This window comes from Lytechinus pictus, chromosome 6 (genome assembly GCF_037042905.1).
Source record: "Lytechinus pictus isolate F3 Inbred chromosome 6, Lp3.0, whole genome shotgun sequence".
In the NCBI taxonomy this organism is placed as follows: domain Eukaryota; kingdom Metazoa; phylum Echinodermata; class Echinoidea; order Temnopleuroida; family Toxopneustidae; genus Lytechinus; species Lytechinus pictus.
This window is the reverse complement of record NC_087250.1, coordinates 25,912,716-25,923,277: the sequence shown is the minus strand read 5'-3', so window position 1 is coordinate 25,923,277 and position 10,562 is coordinate 25,912,716.

Here is a 10,562-nt window from a genome sequence, read left to right as displayed (position 1 = left end):
AGAAAATGATTGATGATAAAAATTATGATGATGAGGATGATGATTGATGAGAATTATGATGATCACGATGATGATGATGATGACGGAGATTATGACATCATATTTGATTTACACAAAGATTCAGAGACAGATACATACATAGGTACATATACAGATAGACAGACAGATAGATACATATATATATAATGATGGATAGATCGATAGATAGATATATAGATCCCCGGCCGCGGCACCTATGCCCGTGAGCAAGGCATTTAATCTACAATGCTCTTTTATCCTGCTTTCAAATAAATGGAAATGCTATATGCATTATTGGTAACTAGGTGTGCACTTGTTAAAAAAAAAATAGATAGAAAGAAAATAGATCGATACATATATAGATAGACATACAGATAGATACATGTAGATAGATAGACAGATAGAAGATCATGTTAAATAAATAAATAGGTAGATATCAGATAGATAAGACTTGTGACAAATAAACATAATTATTTAACAGACCAATTGATAATAGATTGTAAGATAAACAGATATACATATTTGAACAGATAGATGTAATATAGATAGAAAATAAATAGACAGATGGATGGGTGGATAGATTGATAGAAGATAGATAGATAGATAAACATACATAATTATTTAAACAGATAAATATATATTAGATCGAAAGATAAATATATACACATACATATTTAAACAGATAGATATAATATAGATAGTTAGAAAATCAATAGACAGATAGGGAGATAGACGGACAAATAGATGGATAGATAAAAAATATATATGGATATTGATATAAAGCATACATGTAGATAGCGGATAGATTAGATAGAATAAAAATTATAATATAATAGATTGGTATGATATGAAAAAAAAGTGATTATAATCTATTTCATTTTGCAAAATTTTAGCTTTTATTCATTGGAATTGTTATAAAGAATCAAATGTGAGATATTAAAAAAAGAAAAAAAAATACTCATGTTCACCCTCGGACTCGAACCCGTGCCTGAATGAGATGCAAGTCTGACGCCTAACCGATTGAGCTACAATATTTCCCATAGATCTTACAGGTATGCAAAATACGAGAATCTCAAATCCAAGTTTGCAAGTGAAATACGGGCATATTCCTGGCAGCTATTTCGAAAATGAAGGCAACTTTTTGAAAAGCTTAGAGTCTAAGCTACAACATAAAGCTCAAGGAAAACTAAGAAGCAAAAGTGGATATATGGCTCACGAAATAGAGGAATGAAGAATCCAGTTTTGAGGAAAAAGTCATCTCCCATAGAGATTACACGCAAAATGAGCAAAAATGACATGCCACTAATTGCAATTTTTAAGGATGATCCGTTCATCAAATAAAAAATAAAGGTACAAATCCAAATAGAGTTAGACCTAACATGCCTAAGCTACAACATATCTAAAATGTGGCGAAAATTGACCATTATTCACGGAGCTAGAGCCAAATTTGCATAATTATGATAATGTCATAACACGCAAAATGAATATTTTGAGTTCCGACGCCATTTTGATGACGTCATGATCATGATATAAGTGAGGGTCAAATGAGACGTTAAATCATATCTACGATTCATACTCAAAATATGAAAAAGAATCGGGGGTCGTCGTTGGTTCTGAAGAACTACGGTAAATGTTCAATAAGCATGTTTTTTGCCAATATATCCTACATGTGTACTATGCTTGCTCATTCCCTCTTGCCCGATGGGATAACTTAGCCCACGGGGGTTGTTAGCCAAGTGGGCAAAAATTAGCACGGGCTAAATTAGGCATCCTTCGATAACCCGTGCCATTACGTACAATATAGTAGAGTTGACCTTAGGTTAGTAATTAAATAGATTTTTAAACTAACGATAAAATAAGTATACCTCCACAGTACTCGACACAAAGGGTGTATTTTAGGAAAATATTTGCAATTGACTGCAAATTTTAGTTGCAACTTTCTATGATATAGAATAATCCGAACTGAAGCAAATATAAATGTATACTTGAGATAAAAAAGCGGAAATGCAATTAATTGAAATTCGGAATTAATTGAAAGAAACGTGACTGATTCTAGTACCTAAATTTTGTTTGCAATCGATTGCGGGTTTCTTGCAATATACCCCATAAGTTTACAACTGCTTTTACTTGATGCACTAACACCACACTGCAAAAACTCCGGTGTTGATTTAACACCGGCCCGGAATCTATGTCCACACCAGGGAAATATTGAAACAACGCCATTTTTTTATCAAACCGATGCTGTTTTGATACTAATTGGTGTTATATAAACACATATCTGGTGATACCAAAACCGGTGTTGTTTAACACTTCTCTGGTGTGGACATATATAGATTCCGGGGCTGGTTTTATTAAATGAACACCGGGGTTTTTAGTGCACCTGCATGCATGTAATGATATCAAGTCTGAGTTGGTTGGTATTTCATAAACCTGTTTGTACCTTACGACAGATTCGACACACGCCTGGCCCCGTCTTACAAAGAGTTACGATGGACCCAACCAGCCTCAACTCCATGGAAATCCATCAATGTCATGTTTTCTTCAGGAAATTTGAAAGGTGTCCTTTGTAAACACACTGCATTTCCAATAAAAGAATGCAGTTTAGATTTTGACATTCCTGGCTGTCCATAGATGTGTCTAATCAGATCAATTGCAACTCTTTGTAAAGTCCCGTTCACAATTGGTGGTGCGACATCTAACAACCGTTGCGATCGTGTGCAATTTCTATTGTGACCAAATGATCTTAAAACGATCGTACGATCAATTGTGAAAGCCCCTTAAGACCTGGTGATCCTTTCTTGTGTTAACGATATATTCATTTGTACATGAATGAGCATCCAAGAACATGTCAACGTCGTGCGTTAAATTGTTTCTATAACACCTCGTTCCCGTTGATCGCAAAAATATGCAAACCATTCAAATTTTGTCTACGATCAATTCGATTGCCACGACTGACCTGATATGATCTTATACGATCTCATGAGATCACTACGATTAAGTACGCCGTTTACATCGTGGCGAATCGTGACAGTTGGAACTAGGACTTAACTTTACGAACAACTTTATGAAACACCCAAAAAGGATCCGTAACATAATAGCCAGACTCGGTATGTGCCATGCAATGCCCCCCTCCCTCCACAAAATTTAAAAAGTAAATCTTACTTTATTTTATCTTTCTTTTCCCCCTCCTTTCTTTCTTTCTTTCTTTCTTTACTTCTTTACTTATTCATTTCTTAAATTTCTATTTTAATTATTTTTTCTTTTTTTCTATTTTTATCCTTTTTTTTCATTTTCGTGAAGCAAGATGCATTTCGTTTTTTTTTTTTTTTTTTTATCTGGATCAGCGTCATCATAATCAGCATCGATTGATCAATCGTGGGACTGTTAACCACGCTTGTTTATGCACTATCAATCGCAAAATAATAATCCACGAATACTTTACACTTATTCCTACCAATCGTTAAAAAAAGATATGTTCCTTGCTAATACATCACGGACATGAACGGGTGTGTTTCTAATCATAATAATGACGATGGTGGTGATGATGGTGATGATGGTGATGATGATGATGATGATGATGTTCTTATTGGTGATCGTGATAATAATAATGATGTATGTTCCATGCTAATACATCACGGCCATCAACGGGTAAATGTACAGCTGTATATATAGCTGTGTTTCCAGATGGTGGTGATAATGGTGATGATGATGGTGGTTGTGATGACTATGATGATGATAATGATTATAATGATGGTGATGGTGGTGGTGGTGACATGAGGATGCTGATAAGGAACAGGATGATGATGATGATACGGGTGATGTTCGCCGGTTGTGTATCTTGCTAATGAAAGCAAGGGTGATCTACTCTCCACTCTGTATCACGGCTGACACTCAAGCCAATTTTCGTCATGACCTCTTGTTTGCCCCATGGTATCTTCACAACAGGAGTCGAGTTCCCACCAAGTCCCAGCTGAAAATGGCTATCGGTCTTTTCAATCCAATACGAGTCGAATCTTGATGTGCCGGACCGAAGGGAGAGAGGATCAGACCTTTTGCTTCGGCTCCACACCAGGTCTTTCATCATAGTTATGGTAGTGTATCGGAACGTGGCAAACCCAGTGCATATCCCTGCAGTTTGGAAAAAAAATCTAGGAAATTTTCTATCAGACTGAAATATTTTAGTAGCTTTTAACTTTAAATGCGAATTTGTTATCATAACAAGTTTTATAAAATGGGCCCCTTTTTTATGGAAAGCCAACTTGTTCATAAATGCGTGTACTGACGTCACGATTTAATGACGTAGCAAGCAGATGGTACGTATTGAAATTAATGACGTCTTGAATTCGTGACGTATAAAAAGGTTCATTACGTTTTGCAGTAAATGACGCCATGATTCCGTTACTATTTTCATAATTATTATTGTATAAGTAGAAACAGATCTATTCGATAATATGCTTCTGTTATGCTGTATCACTTACCAAAAACGGCATGCCATTCACTTTCGAGTTTGATTGATATATATGAGTTACGTCCTCGCATTTTGAATGACAGTCTTGTTTTTCCACCAAGGTGGCGGAACGCATCATAAAATAACTTGCCTATTGGACGATGCATGTTCCAGTCTACTCGGCAAGCTGGAAAACAATAGAGAGAGAGAGAGAAACAGTGAATAAAATATATAAATAACCACGAGATATTAATGGTTAATTTTCCCAGAGAACCTTAACACAGATTAATGCAACCAGTCAATCGTTAAATTGATGACATTCTGCTTGTTTTGAAGTTTTTTGAAATAGCAAGTAGCCATATTTTCTTTAGCAAACAAATGTTGGGAGAAAAAAAATACATAAATAAAATAATCCAAAATATACATTAATGTACTAATTTTCAATATTTTAGATATTTCAAATCATAACTAAGCACTAAGTCAAGTACATCAGATATCAATATTATTAAGTACTTTTCATACAAACCGAATGTCTGCTACACTTTGGAAATACATGTATTTTTTATTTTTTTATTCTCGAAATCTACAGATTTCATGCATTGCACTTAACTCAACCCTAGTAGCAGATGTATGTGAAACTATATTGCATCGTTAAAGTTTATTTTTGGGTTGATGTTTTACAAATATCAGTTATAGATCGAAGGGGAGGGGGAAAGAAAAAGGAAAAAAAAGCCCCAGGAGGAACATGACATTTAAATCCCCCTTCCTGTTTCTTAAAGGGGAATCCAACCCAAATAAAAACTTGTTTTTATAAGGAAGAGAAAAATCAGACAAGTTGATAGGTGAAAGTTTGAACAATATCGGACAAACAACAAGAAAGTTATAAATTATCAAAAGTTGTAAATATTGGTAATCACTATACCCATGGAGACTTAAAATTGGCCGCATATGGGATGGCATAGTGATGTAAGGCAAGGACTACTCTTCCATGTACTCCAATACATATTATGGCTAAAATGTAATTTTTCCCAAAAGTTTTATTTCAAATTATATTTTTCTTTCATGAGGACATAAAACAATATACTACATGGGTTATATTTAGATTACTGCCCCAGGGGAATGGGTACTTAGGAGAAAACCACAAATCCCTGAAAATAAAGTACATGGCCTATGGGAAAGTTGCCCTTGCCCCTTGTCATAATTTACTTACCCAGTTGCCAATTTGAAATCTACATAGTATTAGTGATCTAAATTTTAAAGCAGCTATAACTTTCTTGACCGATTTCTTTCGAACTTTCACCATTATGTTTATTTTATTTTTCTCCTTCCCAACACAACATTTTATGGCCAAGGCTGGATTCCCCTTTAAGAATATAATATTTTAATGCCATGACTAGATACAAGGAGAAGCGTGTACTATCCATTGCTCTCTGTATCTTTCTCTAAAAAAAAATAATAAAAAAATCATATGCATAATGTAATCACCGAATTGGTAACCAATCTATATAAAACTGTTTATACTTCGATTACCTCTAGATTCTTGACAATCAAACCCCAACACTGAATGAAACTGATGTATTCATGTGGTAATTGCACCTTCATTGATCACCTTCTCAACTATTTTAATCGATGTAATCCAATTTCTTTGACATGCAATAGATGAAGGTGTTTATTATCTCTATTGTTCATGATACCAACTATGTTAAACGATTTGTAATCCAATTGTATGACAATCAATGAATTATTGTGGTTAATTCCATTGTTCATGCATGGTATGACATTAACACCAGTCGCGTGCCTGCATGCCTTATGTACGTACACTGTTTGATTATAGGGGCGTGGTTATCCAATATTTTAACAATGCCTACGTGTGTCTCAGATTCGCTTCATGATCGAAACACGCATGCAACCTTGCTAGAAAGGGTGTGGCTAGACATGCTTGAACAAACCTCCATCTATTCAACTAATATGTTCGCTATTATATGCATGGGTTAATTTCAATATGCCTTACCGATAACATTGCCATGTTAAATATGTTGATTTAGTGTATCTCCAGATATCTTGTACTGTTGTACATGCGTTGTCTGATCAGAGAAGGCGGGCTATTTCATGCATGATTAACGCACACCTATTTTTGCTTTTAATTCACTCAAACGCCCAACGGGTCAGGTATTTGAATACTGACTGATGTGGGCTTTACACCCGGCTTTAATACATTTAATTATTTCCAAATCAGCCCGATAATCCATGTGTATTATTAATTAGCACATGTTCAGCCCCGTGTCTGTTCAGAAAAGGCGTGGCAACTCCGACATGCATGACTATCACGAATATATGCTCGCCAAATCAGGAGTAAAGTGATTATTCGATAGGCCTACCCTGGGCATGAATCTGCTATTTAAAATTGATTGATACAATATGATTTTTTTTTTCAATCGTTCGCTAGACTTGTACCTAACTTTTGTATTAAATATCCCTCACATCATCTTAAGGCATATTTCTGGGTATACTCTTAATTCATTTTCATATGACCGCTTATATATATATATTTTTTGTGTAATGATTTCAAATCTTATATGTACTTGGGTGGTTGAGCTCTGCTCTACTCTTCCAACGATATGTTTTTGCTGACCAAGATGTGTCTTGTTCTTTTTGTACATGTAATTTACATTGATATTGACTGCGCATTTGCACCACAGACACGCATGAACACCCATTCAATCACTAGCAAACGCACCTACACCACAAGCACCCTTGCAGTTGACCCCTTACTTAGGTACTTTACATTATATAAATTTTGATGGAGTCCCTCTCTTTTATTCTTGATAATTACATAGAAAATTCACATGACAGCAAATACTATACACCTCAAGAATTTAATAACATGTCTGATAGTAATCCCGATCATATTTCCCTTTTACATGCAAATTTAAGAAGTCTCAATAGAAACTTCGAATATTTTGAAAATCTCTTACACACATTAAATAATTTCAAATTTTCTGTTATAGGGATTAGCGAGACATGGTTGCATGATAATTCCCCAGATTTGTTTAATTTACCAAATTATAAGTTGATAAGGGCAGACCGCAAAGGAAAAAGAGGCGGAGGCGTGGCCTTCTATATTATTGATAAACTGAAATTTAAGATCCGTTCCGATGTGAAACTCTTACATGCAGAGTCTTTGTTCATTGAAATTGAAAACACAGGATTTAAAAATATCATCATAGGTCTGATTTATAGACCACCAGGCTCTAATTTTGATTTGTTTTATGAGGAACTAGGGCAATATTTATATGCAATAGGTAATGAAAATAAACATACTTTTATTCTTGGTGATTTTAATATCAATTTCCTTACCCTCAGTCGACAATAATCACTCAATCAAATACTCAATACTCAATACTCAAATACTTATACTACCTGGAAAATCATCAAAGAAGCAATGGGAACTAATGCAGATCCCCCACCTACCGATAATATCACTTTAAATGGTTCCAAAGTTGACTCTTCCCTTCATGCAAACTCATTCAATTCATTTTTCACAAATATCGGACCCGAACTTGCAAGCAAGATCAATAGCCAAAATAGTCCGGTCTGTTAGCGTAAAAAATGCCCTACTTGTGGACACGGTGGACAAAAGCATGATTTTTTCTCCAGACCTTTGTTTATGTATAAGAATTAAAAATGGGGTATGCTCCAAAAAATCTGGCTGCAGGAACAGTGAAAAAATTGGTGAAAGTGTCAGAATTTATGAGTTTAGATTGGTCTGATATATAGACTAGCGCTAGTGCAAAACTCAATAGCAGTGCATTATTTTGCATTGGTTTAGTTCTTGAATTCAGACCCTATTTGAACAGATCTTCTGTTTGTCCTTGCATCTCAATGCACCAAATATCTGAATGCAGATGCTAACCAAGCCCAAGGGTGGTGGTGGAGGGAGTTGAATGTTGGTGTGTATGTACATATTTTGGTCTTGGGGTAATGATGTGCAATACATAGTTTTTGCATGTGTTGGAAATTGTGTTGCCATGGTAACAGTGTATTATGGCAAAAATAAGGTAAAAATCTCCATTTCCTCTGTTTTCATCCGATTCTCATGAAATTTGGCGCACACATTGGTCTTGAGGTGAAGATGTCTAAGACACATTTTGTGTGTCTTTCAGAAATCTTGTTGCCATGGTAACAACATATCATTTGGTGAAAATTGGGGAAAAAACTTACAATTCAAACTGCTTCATCAGTTTTCTATCAATTCTCATGAAATTTGGCACACACATTGGTATTGAAGTAAAGATGTACAAGGCACTTTTTGTGTGTGTTTCAGAAATTGTGTTGCCATGGTAACAACATATCATATGGCAAAATTTAGGTAAAAACCTTGCATTTGAACTACTTCATCATTTTGTTTTGTTTTGAACCAATTCTCATGAAATAATTATGGCTCACACATTGGCCTTGAGGTAAAGATGTGCAAGAACCTTTTTTTTTTTTTGCATTTGTCAGAGAGTGCATTGCCTTGGTAACCACATATAGCTAGAAATATAGGGAAAACTCATTGTGGATCAATCTATTTCTCAGTTTTCAGCCTGTGCTCATAAAAGTTGACACAAATATTCATTTTGTGTAAAGATTCATATTCAGTGGTAAAAGGGAATCCAGCCTTGGTCATAACGTTGTGTGCATGGAAAAGGAGAAAAATAAGAATGGTGAAAGTTTGAAAGAAATCGGACAAGCAAAATAAAGTTATGGCTGCTTTAAAATTAAGATCCCTAAGGCTACTAGTATGTAGAATTCAAATTGGCAACTGGGTAAGTAAATTATGACAAGGGGTGAGGCCGCAAGGACAACTTTCCCATAAGACTAGTACTTAATTATTAGGATTTTTGGTTTTCTCCTAAACCCCCAATTCCATTGGGGCTGTAATATAAACCCGGTAGTATAATGGTTTATGTCCTCATGAGCGAGATATAATTTGAAGTAAAACTTTTGAAAAAAGGAAATTGTAGCCAATTAATTATTCCAGTACATGGAAGAGTGGTCCTTGCCTTACATTACTATGACATCACACTGCGGTCAATTTGAAGTCTTCATGGGTATAGTGATTACCAATGTTTACAACTTTTATATATTCACAACTTTCTTATGGTTTGTCCGATATTGTTCAAACTTTTTATAAACTTGTCTGATTTTTCATTTTCCTCTAAAACAAGTGTTTATTTGGGTTGGATTCCCCTTTATAACGTCATATAATAGCGCAGGGTATTAATCACCTTCAATAATATTTATAGGTCCTTTTTTGGGGGGGCGGAGAAGGTCCTTAAAAACTGACAACATAGAAATATAGAATGTTAACGGCCATGACCATTAGACTTAAACACTCTTAAAAAAACCACCCCTTCCATTTTTTTTTTTTTTTTTTTTTTTTTTTGGGGGGGAGGGGGCTTTAGAAAATTGCCACATAAAGAGTAAAAGGAAATTATTACGACTAGGAACTTAACCCCCCCCCCAAAAAAAAAGGGGTGGGAGAAAAATCCTTTACACTTCAGCGTATTAATTTAAAGCCTAAAACATTCTGCTTTTTAAAAAAAATTGTTTCCGGTGTCCAAATAAATTTTTTGTATATATTTATATTTCTATAATTAGTTGCACGATTAAATGTACACTTTAAAATATGTCAGAAAAAAATATACTTGGAGAGAGAGGAAACAGGAGATGGTATGGTGAAGCTCAAAATCAAGAGTGATTTGAAAGTTAAAAAGAAAGAGTAGGAACGGAATATGAATATGAATAAAAGACTGAGTAGGAGAATATAAATAAACAATGGTTAATTGGGTACCGTAAACATTTTTTTTTTCAAATGAGAATGCATTAAACTTCAAATGAATGGTCTGAAGTGCAAAGGACTCTTCTTACCTTTTAAGGGGGGGGCATTTTCTGCTCAAAAAATATATCAGCCCCCTATTTTTTCGGGGGGGGGGTGAAGTTCCTAGTCATAATCCTTTAGCTTTAACTTTTAACTTTTATGAGGTCATTTTCTAAAGACCCCCCCCCAAAAAAAAAAATGTCTAGCTTTAAAAATGCAAAGACACATGAGGGG